General features: G+C 35.7%; 1 long non-coding RNA gene across 1 annotated transcript; it reads left to right on the top strand.

Moving 5' to 3' along the window:
• Nucleotides 1-5855: 5855 nt before the first annotated feature.
• On the top strand, nucleotides 5856-11704 carry LOC139969496 (uncharacterized). The gene is made up of 4 exons (XR_011793731.1): nucleotides 5856-5978; nucleotides 10275-10326; nucleotides 10885-11001; nucleotides 11439-11704. It is a non-coding gene; the product is annotated as an uncharacterized lncRNA (long non-coding RNA).
• The last annotated feature ends 2506 nt before the right edge of the window (nucleotides 11705-14210 follow it).

Here is a 14210-nt window from a genome sequence, read left to right as displayed (position 1 = left end):
GTAAGCTCAGAGTGTATTGCTGGTGCCTTCCAATAATAAGGTCCCCGGTTCGAGTCACTCACAGATTAATGTATGTCGACCAGTTACAGAGTTGTTAACGATTGACAATTCATAATCATGGACTTAAAAAATTGAATGTATGAGACTGACTTCGGTCAGCTTGCGGCTTTGATAAGCCAATGATCGAGGATTCTTCGAGAGTTCCTGCTTGCAGGAGGATCTAAAATACATACATACATACACACATGCATACACACATACATACATGACTGTTGATATTTTGAAGAAAAACAAATCACAATGATGAAAATTATTTACTGGTAGGAAGGATATCTTCAAACGCGACGGTCGGAATTTGCTCCTATTTACTTTTACCTTTTTGTCGTTTTTCTACGCGTACGGGGATATACGAGAAGGAAACACGAAAAATAAGTTGATTGCAATCCGTACAGTGTGTGTTTCTATCCACCGCATCTTCCGCTCTGCCTTCCATTCTTAGCATTTTAACGGCACATATAAAAGAGATACCAAAGATACAAAGAGAGACATTTCGAGCTTCCATAAAATACAAAGGCAAACAGAGTGATTGCATAACGAGAGTTACATGCATGCCATGGGGCTGCCTTTTTTGGACGCTGGTGTGCTGGGGAGGGGTGTTTCGTTTCGCTGCGTGCTGGTCGTCCTTTTGTGGTTTTTTGAAAGTTTCAGTGGGTGGTTTGGGGTTTGTCTCTGCAGGTCGGTGAGCGTATTTACTTTTGGGCTCGCTTGACTTAAATTTTGTTTGTCAGAATGGGATGGTTGGGTAGTGGCGCTGGCCCGTGACTTCTTGGATCCCGCAAGGGCGGGTCACGTAAAAAGCACATGCTATTGTATTTAGTTACAGAAATTGAATGCGTAATGATGCTTAAGGTATCGAATAAAGATAAAAGTGGCAACACACTTACCTTCCACAGTTGACAGCAGCGTTGTTGTAACCATGACGATGGCTAGAATTACCTGTTTAGAAACAACAACGAGTAATGTCCGATGAAAGGGTAAACTTTACATGAAAACAGACCAAATGTCTCCGAAGTTCTAAATTGCTTTATGATAACAATACGATATGAGTACTTGTAAATACTCCACATGTAAACCAAGATATATACAAAGAAATAACTTCACGTATGGTGATATTTAACAACGTCATGCTATATTTAGCAAGGGTGTTCTATGTTTCTTATGTCAAAGATGAAAATCATCTTTTAGTGTATTATTTATGTTAGGATATTACATCGTACATTAGAGTAAAAATTGGCATTCAAGAATAAAAAAAAACAAAGCAGTATAGTTCGATTAATGATATATGTATGTACAAGCAACCTGGCAAAAGAACAAGGACCTCATAAGTTGCCTTATACTTACTAATATGTAGTTTCGTTTCGGTAGTAACTTCATTTTTATCTAGTCGTTTGGAACGAAGGGTAAGGCCTGTCAATAACAAGCGTTCAATGAATATAAATTGATATTAACTATATTTATCACATATAGAAGATTTACCGAAAGAGGTTTGGTCGCCATATTTTCGGTATTTGTAGTGTACTCGCTTTGAAACTTGCGAATTCTACTGCCTTTTGACTTTATTTCCATTTGATATAACATACTAGATGATATCATGCATAATGGATTTTAAGGAGACAAATATACAACGACGCATCCGTAGATCAATAGTCAAGTTACGCACTTTATAAATAGTGATTATTACGTCATGAACTAGAATAGCTACTGCTCTCATCCCATGAAAATAATGTCTGCGTTATTACACCCTATTTTTATTGGTATGGCGGAGAAATGAATGAATCATGTATTAATGTGACTGAACTAGGGTATCTTAATATATATGGAGAAGTAATTTATAAACTTGAATATTGATGTGTCATTTTATCAGTGGAAACATTTTTCTGCCAAATGTATCATTTACATCTTGTGATCTGGAGATTAAGTGAAAGAAGTTTGAAAAGCAGAGATTGTGAAATATTTTGCTTCTATTATCCACACTGTGATGTGGTTTTGCCGACGAGAGATTCAAATAGATTATGGTTAAACTGTTAAGTTCACCATCGCTATGTGTGATATCAGCAAAAAAATTATATGTATTGGATGAATTGATAAGCTTTTTTTGGTATCATAATCCTGCTTCTTGTAGTAACCGTGCGGTTTGCATGGATCTCAAGACAATGCATGTCATAGTCCGTAATAACTTACAGTACACTATTAATATATAAACAAAATACAACCCTTAAAGTTTTTAATTCCTCAAATTTCTAGTCAATAACTGCAACAACTGCCCTCGCCTCTCTAAAAGATTTCCGCACGAATTTGCTATAGTGACGAACATACTGGCAGTCTTCCCATTGGTATCAGCATTATTTAGAGTAATGGTGTAGTGACACATGCATCGTTCCAGTTAAAATACTGGTAGTAAAATTATCCATGCGTGTGCACATATGGATAGTTTGAAGGTAATTCTCTCCAGCTTACAATATATTCTCTTAATATTCCTGTTGTGCTTCAATACTAAAGGTGACCTTGCTAGCGAACGTGTCATTTATGATGGTAATGCTCTTCCAATACCGGCCGAAATTATTGTCTTTTTCCAAAAACTTTTGAATTATTTTACTGCTTCTAAGGCGGCTCCATGTACTATTTATTTTTTCTCATCTAATAAGCCTTCACTAATAAGCCTTCGCTACCGGCTCACTAGGAATATTCTTATTTTGCTTTACAACACTCTTAGTCTACCATAGTTTATCGTACTGTAATATTATTTTGTCTTTATCCTTCAAAATTTTTTTCTTCATATTCCTCCTTCAACTTAAACACTTTTCTCAAAATGAACAGCCTTTTCTTTCAGTTTATGATATCAATCGTTATCACACTGGTATATTTATTGACAGCCGGTTCACCCGATACACACAGAGAACACAGTAACTACTATAAATGGGAGATGGACCACCCTCGGCATTAACCCCTTCACATGGCGACATTACATCTTAGCCCCATGGTGCAAACATGTTGAGTGAGCCCCTGGTTCATTTACACGAATAAAGCTTACGTGATTGTAGCACTATCAGTGGCCATTAACGTTTGTGATACAAATCGAGAAATCAGAGCATTAGTACCAAACAAGTAACGTATGTATAAATCGAGCAACAATACATTTTGTTTTACTATGATATGCGCGGAGCCAAGGGATATTAAAAAAATACTGGTTCAAACTTCAAGTCACGGGTGACCACTTCTATTATTTGTTTTAGCTCTTTAGGTGGGGGGGGGGGGGAGGGGGTGGGATGGGTATTTCTGACCTTTATAGTAATACTTACTGTTTTAAAAGCACATTAACAATGACTACAGATTCAAGAACAAGAACGGAATGAAAGGAAGGCGGCGTATTCAGGCAAGACAAAAGATATTATTACAAGATTAACCAAAGAACAATGGCCTCTTTGTTATGATTTAGCACTAAACTATCTGGTGGGTGATATATGTTTGGTTTTAAGTTTTTGGCTTGTCGATAATAGTATCCTTTTCAATAATACATATATGCATATGAAGGAACAGTCTATGTTCAATAACTCTATAGCAAAATAACAGACCAGCATATGTGTATTCCTCTCAACTGATGTTCAAGTATAAGTGCTCTGAACTGTATCACAATCGTCAAAGTATGATCTATAGTATCTATTAATATCATTTGCCACAGCTGTTATTATGAACCAAAGAGTACTGACGCCGGTCATACACTTTATCATGATACTGATTCCCGTGTGTTTGGAACTACTGATGAGATGTATAGATACATGCAGGTATTGCACAGCTATATGTAATTAAGTATACACGACAACAGGAAATGATGAAAGCTTAAAATGACTCCTGCATGCCGTTAAATACGAAGTTTATTTGGTTTGTTTGTTCAATTTTTCTCGAAGCCGCTTGGAAATGATTGAAAACATTAATTTTTTATCATTACGAGTTCAACCTGGCTAGCCACTTGCTTGGTTTATACCCGGCAAAAAAAAAAAAAAATCCCGGCGATTTTCCGGGTATCACGTGATCGACAAAGTAACCGAAGCTGCCAAGTCCCTATCTTACTCCTCAAGCTCTTTTGTGAAAGTTTATTCCTGCTTGCAGCTGCTTCATTAATTTATGTTCTAAATTAATAGAAAGATTAATTGTACAACCAGCAGTAAGCCTCTAAGCAGTAACTCTGTTAGTGACTAATAGACCACACCATAATAAAGCATCGAAGAAAGTACATGCGATATCTCTCATAAGAACAAGGCGGATTTGGTTGTGGGAAATTGTCCGGATTTATGAGTACAAATACATGAATTCAGAATGTTTCACCTTCATGTTTTAATTATTATAGGAAGATGATGGTCTTTAGATGAAACAATGATATCAATACTGTTAAATCAAACTCTTCGACGTAAACATATCTTCCATTGTCAGCCAAGTGATTCGTCTTTACCCGGCTTTTAAACTCGACGTATGGAAGTTCTGGCTACGTGCGCATAGGCATCGAATATATTTTTCTTGATGTCACCTATACAAAGTGATGATATACATACGTTGGCTATTTGGAGGAATTGATGCGATCTAGTTTTGAGGGGAACATTTGCCAGTTAGCAGGCAGTCCTGGAGGCGTTGAAGTATGACATTCGCCTTCAGGTTGAAGGCGATTTTCGCCGTTTATCTGGGGCTGCCTTTTTTGGACGCTGGTGTACTGGGGAGGGGTGTTTCGTTCCACTGCGTGCTGGTCGTCCTTTTGTGTTTTTTTAATGTTTGAGTGGGTTGGTTGGGGGTTTGTCTCTGCAGGTCGGTAGGCGTATTTACATTTTTGACTCGCTTGACTTTAGGTTTGGTTGTCAGAATGGGATGGTTGGGTAGTGCCGTTTGGCCGTGACGTTTTGGATCCCGCAGGGCGGGTCACGTAAAAAGCACATACGTTGGCTATTATAGCTCTGTTATACGGAAACGTCAAGGTGCCTTTGAAAATTAAGAATTGTTTACTTAATTACTTATGTTAGTAGTTCTTGAATTGTTCTGTAATGAAAATTGTTAAAAAAATCATTCTGCAGATTAATGAGGAATTAATCAGTTATTTAATGTGAAATTATCATTAAGTTGTCGCAATTTGCTCCAACTTAACTGCATGATTAATCCATCAGTTTGTTGGACGTCAGCAACATATTTATGGAAAGATCTTAATATTTTACGGAATGTCAACGTTTCCATATGATCACAATATTTCTCGCAACCAGTAACTGCTATGATCGCCTGTTAGACGAGGTTTCTCTTCGCATCAAGGTAGGTAGCAGAACCCGTTAGTTAAACAAAAGACCTGATATGTTATTACTTTTGTTTGATAGCACGTGCCAGTTGATTTCATTGATGACCCTTTGTGTTTTATAATTTCTTCAAAATATTTATCGACATTTAAAATGTATAACTCTGACTAATAACGGTGGTTTTCAATTGTATTCACAAAATGTTACCAAATTTCAAATTATCTCTGTGCCATGATTGGCAGGAGTCCTTTCAGATTAATAAAGTAACTTCGTGATACGATGAATGTTCCCTATGAAGAAATACCCTGACGTGATTGGCCGAATGTTCACGCATGCGCCGCCGTAAATTTGCCTCGTCAAAATTCCAATCAGTTTGAAAGCCATTAATGTAGCGTGTACTACCAGTGAGGTTATAAAATGGGGCGATCGAATCACCAAATACCCTGACGTGATTGGCCGAGTTATCACACATGCGCCGCCGTACCTTTGCCTCGTCAAAATTCCAATCAATTTGAAAGCTATAAATATAGCGTTTACTGTCAGTGAAGTTATTAAAAGGGGCGATCGAATCACCAAAGGCTCACAGAAACATTCGAATTTGAAGTCGAGTTACCAAACATCTCGGAAGAAATGGAACACAAAACTCTCACGGTAAGTAAGGATTTTCCTCTTTTTGGTGTTATAAGTGATAAATTGATATTTACAGTAAATGAACGGTTCGCATGAGTTGTAGGTGTGTAGTTGAAGTGCACTCTATAAATGAACTTAGAAATGATTTAGGTGAACCATTGACATGCTGTTTCCATGAAAAATGTTCGTTAGGCCTGAGTATTTTGTCCGAGGAGGTTAAGAATTAGCATAATCGTTGGAACCTTTGAAATCGTTAGAAGGATGTGTTACAATTATGCTATGACAAAGATTTTGAGATAATGAGGATTTTTTTCCTTTGAATTTCGCCGTTATGAGCAAAACGTTCTTTAATAACTTTAAGCGGGAGGGAAACTAAGACTTGGTATGTTATAACTGGAGTAACCAATTTCACTACTAGAGATATCTCTGTAACTATTCCTATTGTCAAGATGTTCAGTTCTAAAATATGCTAAATCTTTCGGAACTTCTTCAATGCTACAGTGGTGGTCTCGTCGGCTCCTTCGTACAGGCTCAAAGTTAAAGTTCTTATTTTTCATTATTTTTTTAATATTTTTTGTTCTCTTGCATAATGCACAAAAAGTAAACATATGTGTCATCGTAAAATACGTTGTGAATGAAAGACGATAAATTAAATTAGAATAGGCACGACAAAATATTTATAATACAAGGTGTAATTGAAGAAAATTATGCCAAGGAAGCCAGTATTTTTCCCACTCTGCACCTTTCATATTTCTAATTAAAATATTCTTTTAAATACAGAAGTAATTTATTTTGCCTTGGGATTATCTTTTGTAATTTGCAATTCAAAATGTAACTTTTGATTAATTTAATTTACGAGCAAACTTTGCACCAAATAACACTTTGGATATATCTTTCATTATCGTATTCACACTGGCATTATTAAGTATTATTTGTAAATTATTCCAAATCTTAGCCGATTTTAGCACAATCATAAAATATATGTTCAATGGTTTCAATATTCATGAAAAAAAATCACAATTATCAGAAGTAGTAACTTTTATTAAATGCAAATACTTGTTACTTGGAATAATCCTATGCAACAGTCTATATCGAAACCTATATTGAAAACTCCAGCAATCTATTGTAAAGTGCTTTAGAACAAAAAGAACCGCTTGTATGCAGAGTATTAATATAACTATTATTAGGAAAAGTAACCCTTAAAATTGTATCATTTGATAAATCCTTCCATTGTTCCTTAATAGAGCTAATAATACCATTATTCTCCAAAAAAGTGGTTGATATATTAAACTTCTGAGTAAAATTATCAAAAGTAAAAAAAGTACCAATACTAATCAAATCGCCAATAAAGCGTATACCCTTGTCATACCAACGCTTGTAATATACTGGGCTATTTCCAACTTTAAATAAACTGTTATTCCAAATTGGCAATGTTAATATAGTAGCATCATCGTAAATAGTAGAGAAAACATCATGAAGTAAATTATGTGTAGTTTCAAAAAGGTTTTTTTTTCAAAAAGGATTACAGATATTTAAACTCACTAACTTCACATAAAAGTCCCAATTATCAAAGAAAGAGTCAATACTTATAGTGTACCTATGTAAAATACAGAAGCATCCCCTTCAACAAACGACAAAACGTAGAGATCTTAAGTGCAGTACATTGTTTACAAAAATCTACCATTTTCAATCCCCCATCAGGGTATCCTTGTATTAATTGTCTTCGACTAATACGGTCTGGTTTATTTTTCCACACAAAACGTAAAAAAAAAAAACATGGAGTGTACTCTTTCAATATTTTCCGGACTGGGTAATGGAAGCGTCATAATATAGTAACTAAAACAACGCAATAATAAAGATTTAACAATGGTAATGCGACCCAGCACTGAAAGGTAACATTTCTCCCACATCTTTAAAATATTAATTACTTTTTTAAACACAATCCCCAATAGTGTAAAATCATCACCCTTGTTCCAACAAATATTATTATTTCTATTAAATGGAAACGAAGACCCTTTGAAACTCCCCAACCCTACAAGAAAATATTTACTAGGGTTCAAATTTAGCCAAGGCAAAGAACCAAAATAATCAAGCTGTATCACTATACTATTAAAAGATATTTCATCCCCGTGCATGAAAAAGGTTGTATCGTCAGCATGCTGTACTATTTTAGAACAGCCTCCTCCAATATCAATACCGAAATAGAATTACCATAATTAATAAGAATTCTCAATAATTTTACACTTGAAATAAAAAGATATGGAGACAAAGTGTATCCTTGTCTGCAACCACGATCAATATATATATTTTTTTCATATAAAAAGCCACTTACAAGAACAGAGGAAAACACATCACTATAAAAAGTACCAAACCACTGGATAATGGAAGGACCGAACTTAAAAAGGCGGAGTGCATTTCTAATAAACCTAATCGAAATACTATCAAAAGTCTTTTCAATATCAATCCCAAATAAAATCCCTGGTGTTTGGTCTTCTTCGAGACTATTATTAATGTCATACACTGTACGAATGCTATCACCAATATACCGACCTTTGAGGAATCCCCTTTGATTCAAAGAAATAATATTAGGAAGAACTGCCTTCATACGATTTGCAATGCAGGAAGATGCAATTTTATAAGACACAATAAGCAGTGAAATTGGTCTCCAATTCTTCAAACAGAAACGAGGTTTATCACCCTTTGGAATTAGGATGATAACATCTTGCCTTTGTGTAACCAATAACGAATTTTCATAGCCGAAATTTAATGACCGTAACAAAAAATGACCAAGATCATTCCAGAAAAACTTTAAAAACTCAATAGTAAAACCATCAGAGTCAGGAGATTTGCTGCTCTTCAAATTTCTCAAACCACAAGTAACTTTTTCATAAGTCAAAATACCTTCAAGGCTAATAGACTCATTTACTGCTAATTTGATAATGCTTTGACCAAACTTCCCTTGTACATCTCCATTACTTATATATGAGCATCCTGGGAACTATATAAAAGTTGATACAATTAAAAATTTCTCTCTGTATTTGATCGTGATCATAAATATCCTGATTATTAACATTTTTTTAAGTGCCAAATGTGTTTAACAACATTGTTCCTTTTTTCTAAATGGAGAAAAAACGTTGGTTTCTCTGCTTCTTCAGGCCATTCCACACGGGCCCTTACCATACATCCTTTGAGTCTCACGAATAGACTGGGGCTTACGATTTAAATCACCAATATTGATATTTAATATTTTCTCGAACATAAGGAAACCATGCATATTCGTCAATAATGGCGATTGTGTCATTAACAATCGTAAAATAGCAGCAGTCTTCTTTCAGTAAAGAGTTATTAAATTTCCACAATCCTCTCCATTTTGTGACCTTATTTATTTAAATTAAACACTGTGCTGATTAATGAATTATCAGTCCTATAGCCTGCTATTATTAATGACTTTGACACAGTATTAAGTAATCCGGATGAAATCAAGGAAAAAATATATGCGGCTCTGTTTAATTGGATGTTTTTGCCGCCAGGTATACCTCTTTTCATTTGGATGAAAAACCCGCCACACGTCAAATAAATTCAGATCGTTCTGCATATTCAACACTGTCTCTCTCGCCCTAGAATTATTGGTATGCAGAGAACCAGTGGATGGCATTTAACAACATTCACTCTTTGCTAATCTGTAAAGCAATAGAAACATGTAATTTAAATGTATATATATGTTATCCTATTCAGTGTTGTTTGTTTGCATTTGATGAACCGATGTGACAATGTTTCTGCTAGATTCCATCTACTTTTATTGATGATTATCTACTTTTGAAAAGGTCATTTCTCACGGCATTAACGTTGCATAGAAGTTAGACATGTGCTGAAAGCATGGTCCAGGACATCACAACATTAAATTTAACCTTTATACGGCAATAACGTCATTACAAAAATCGACTGATTAAACATATATAGACATTGTTTTTTCCCTCACTAATTGAACGTTATCTATGTACTTGTTAATGTTTTTTACTCAAATGAATTTTGTAAAGAAAAGAGCAATCAAGTAAAATGTAGTAATTGATCGGCTTATCAGATAATATGGAATAAGTAATATCGTGCTTACGATTTAAAATATAAGAATGATATTTTACAGAACATACAAGTCAGATTTAAGACAAGTATACTACATGTTACGATAAAATGTTACGCCATGGATGCAAAATATTGACTTTGCATAAAATGTATAACATCGTCTTTATATGTATCTAATTCTAAAGCTCCACGTTTAATCTTCATCATGTAAGTTGTTGTTATTACATTTCTTAGCAGGTTGTTCTAGCCATCCTCGTGGCCGTAGCAATGTTGCTCTCAACTGCGGAAGGTAAATGCATGCTTAACAGTTGTTTCTTTAATCAATGATCCGTTGGAATTACTCAGTGAAATATTAATTTGCTTGAAGTTACAATATTATTACATTAAGCATGGTTTACAAACATTATGGAAAAGTTGTATTCCTTTGACTTGTGAGCTTTATTAATAAGGACGATATATCAACAAATATGAATAAATTCGACTGGGACGTAACTACTACTCGCAAATATTGTTCATTTGGTTAAACGAAATGTTGGCGCCTTTCATAGGTTTACCAATTAATGGGTTTGTGAGTGTACAAGAAGAAAAAGGATGTACCAGTAATTCTAGTGACAGAAATGTTGCAGAAACAAAAGAGGAATGCTTTGAAGAAAGCAGTCCTAAAGAATCCTGAGAAAGACAAATCTGCAACGAAATAAAGAAAAACTGCCACTTCTCTAGAGAGATGTAAAGAAACCATGAGTTCTATTTTGCGCTGATTCATACTAGTCCCTGTCACCCTTTCATGCAAAAGGAAGTCACATATACGTTTTTGTTTACTTTTCGAGTCAACTTTGTTTTATCTCAGGTCAATGTGGGATCCACATCCCTTGTGGTGCAAACGGTTTTTGTAGCTGTAGCTATGATTGTCTTAACCATCAGGAGCCGTGGTGCTGTTCCGATGTACAAACACGATGTAACTATGGTATGTAACACACACACATTCGCATACGCACACACACACACACACACACACACACACACATATATATATATGTATTTATATATGTTCCGCAATAATTATATTACACTTCAATATAATCTCCTTGAAAGAAGAGTCAAATTTTTACTTTTCCAATGATAAACAGGGATTCCTGTCAAGTGGTTGTAACTCTTTCACTTAATCAGAATAAAGTGGAAAAGTACAAAAGGAAATATGTTCGACTTATCGAGGGTTTATATGACATAATTCGTTTATGCCTTGCTTGAGTTGTCTCTCTATTGTTCTCACGTAGTTTTCACAGTAACCCCATTACTGGCAGTTTGTATATATTCAAACTACATCCTTCCGTGTCCATATTTCTCTATTCACAGAAAGTGCTGCAAGCAAATTTGAATATCCATCTTTTTTTATTTACACAGGTTAAGCGTAATTGGTTGGAGAATAATCATATCGACCGACGACTCATGATTTGGAAAAGTCAATCCGACAGCTGTTAGTGGGGAATAAACAAAATATGCATGTAGTTTACCTTGATGTTATACCGCTCTTAAACCATTTAGTATGTTAAACCAGTTAGTATGCATGATGATAGATTAAGTGAAATGATAAAATGGTGATGGACATACGTCAATGTAGTATCGCTGAATAACATTTGCAAATAACTGTTTTGAAAGCAGTATCTGAATATGATTGGTCTTCAATATTTAATAACGCATCTAATCACTTGGTAAACACGGGATTCGATGTACTGTTGTACCTGTTTTGTTGTACGTTCTTCGCAATATCTACTGACGTTTAACTTGTAATGTCATACCGCAGATCATTTTAGTATTCTTCTCATTTTGTGCTTTTTACGTGACCCGCCCTGCGGGAACCAAAACGTCACGGCCAAACGGCACTATCTAACCATCCCACTCTGACAAATACAAATCAAGTCAAGCGAGCCAAAAAAGCAAACATGCCCACCGACCAGCAGTGACAAACCCCCAACCACCCACTCTAACATTCACAAAACCACTCAAAGGACGACCAGCTCGCAGCGAAACAAAACACCCATCCCCATCACACCAGCGACCCCCCCCCCCTCCCATAAAAAAGCAGCCCCAGATAAATGTTTGTGTAAAATCGTATGCCTCGCTAAGTTAAGGAAGCCGGTATCTGAATCTCGAAAGGCAACGGTTACATCCACCTGTACAGCAAAGCATAGCACAGGAGGAATGCCATTGAAATTAAGAACGTCTTTACGCATTTTAAATTATCCAGATTAATTTTCTGTTAATGTTTTAATGCAGTTAATCTCTCTGCAAATAAAACCCTGTGCACCTGCTAAGACAAGTGAAAAACGAATGAACACCCTCAACGAGTTAATTGGGCACTTCACACCTGAGGAAAAAAAGAAGAAAGAACCCCCAAAATATTGCCCTCTTGTTAGAAAATATGTGTACAGATCAAATTAAAAAGAAAACTTCGTAACAACGTGTTATAGTACCTATCTACGCTGTCAGGTTTTGGCTGAAATTTGACAACGTTGTAAGACACCAAAGTCACCTAACACTGATACTTTCTCAGAAGCATCAACGGACACGTTTTGCCACTTCACCCGGCAATTGGAACACCGACCATCATTTCTTCAATGGCCATGATTGAGCCGCGGGTACCCGTAAATTGTCCACTCCATGTATTTCCATGTCAACCGTTGCTATGGTAAACATAGGAGTACGTATATGCTGCAAGGGCCAACTGACTACATTATCTCATCTTCATGTATACCTTAAATTTGTATAGCAATATTTGATTTTTCGTCGAAATTGACAATTATGAGATTTATGAATTTCGGTCAAACTCACAACTTTCATATTCTTCCCAAAACAATCCGAAAGACAGAAAGCCACCTTTTGCTGACATAAACAGAAACATATGTATAGAGAGTTTCGATAAGTCACAATTCGCCGACATCTTGTATTCATTGAGAGATTTCGTGTATCTACGCTGGTATATATAGACAGTATTTAAATCGTCGTAATGGGTACCAGAACATTCGAATGAATAGTAAATTGGTGACCGAGTGGGTGCCATTGGTGCTCTGAATCTACAAATGGGGTTCGGAGACCATGTCAATCGGTGGAAAATTGTTTAATGGGAGACGAGATTATTACATTCAGCAGCGGAAGAATAGCAGTGAGCTCACGTCCTCTTCCCGCACCTCATCTCCGCCCCTTGTTAACCTCACACAAAGTATTTATTAGCAAAAACATCAGGGGTGGTGAGGGGTGGGGAGTGATGGCGAATGGTTGGAATGGGAAGTGAGAGGTAGGAGCGTTGGAAGAGATATTGATTGTGGGCTAGGGGTTGATACAACAAACCGAGTAAATATAAAAACTACTAAACTGCTATTAGGTAATAATCATAATTACAGTGAAATCCTGTGATAGAACATGTTTACGATTATGTTCCTTTGTTCCTATACCATATTGGCGATGATGTGCTCTGTAGTAGACGATCGAAACAGTGAGTGTTAAACAGCGAAAGTACATACTGCACCGGATGTGTATATCACAGAATCGTAATATTTTCAATACGTCATCATCACATTTTGAAACGATAGTATAATTACATAACGTGTATGTGTTACAGATTATGACACATACTCTTTCTTATAGTTACAATGGCTCGCCATGTTGATTTTGCAGTTAGATTCTTTTTCTGTTGAAATACTTCACACGGCAGCATTTTAAGGCAATCACAAAATGTTTGATATAAAGACAGTCACTTCTCTTGATACCGAAAGAAATCGGGGATATACAAAACAGAAAAAAAGTTCAAGCTACAAAAGTGAAATGAACTAGAATAGTTTAGTAAATATAGAAAAACAAAACAAAAGATAAGAAGCAGAAGAAGAGTGAAACTTGCAATTAAAAAAAACAACATCTATGCCAGTGATGTTTATTTATTTTCATACTTAGCCATACTTTTTGTGTGTGAATATAACACTGACATTGAATTCGGAGAGTACATGAGGTACTGTACATGATAAGCTGTTTCTGTAATAAATAACAGACAATTGTCCACTTGCTGTGAAATATCGAACGTTTATTCATTTCGGATATTCGTGTTAATATAAAGAAAACAAAAATACACCACCGAATATACCATTAAATGGGAGACCAACTACTAGTGAACTAATTTGCTTG

This window comes from Apostichopus japonicus, chromosome 7 (genome assembly GCF_037975245.1).
Source record: "Apostichopus japonicus isolate 1M-3 chromosome 7, ASM3797524v1, whole genome shotgun sequence".
Classification (NCBI taxonomy): domain Eukaryota; kingdom Metazoa; phylum Echinodermata; class Holothuroidea; order Aspidochirotida; family Stichopodidae; genus Apostichopus; species Apostichopus japonicus.
This window is presented reverse-complemented; position numbering and strand designations above follow the sequence as displayed.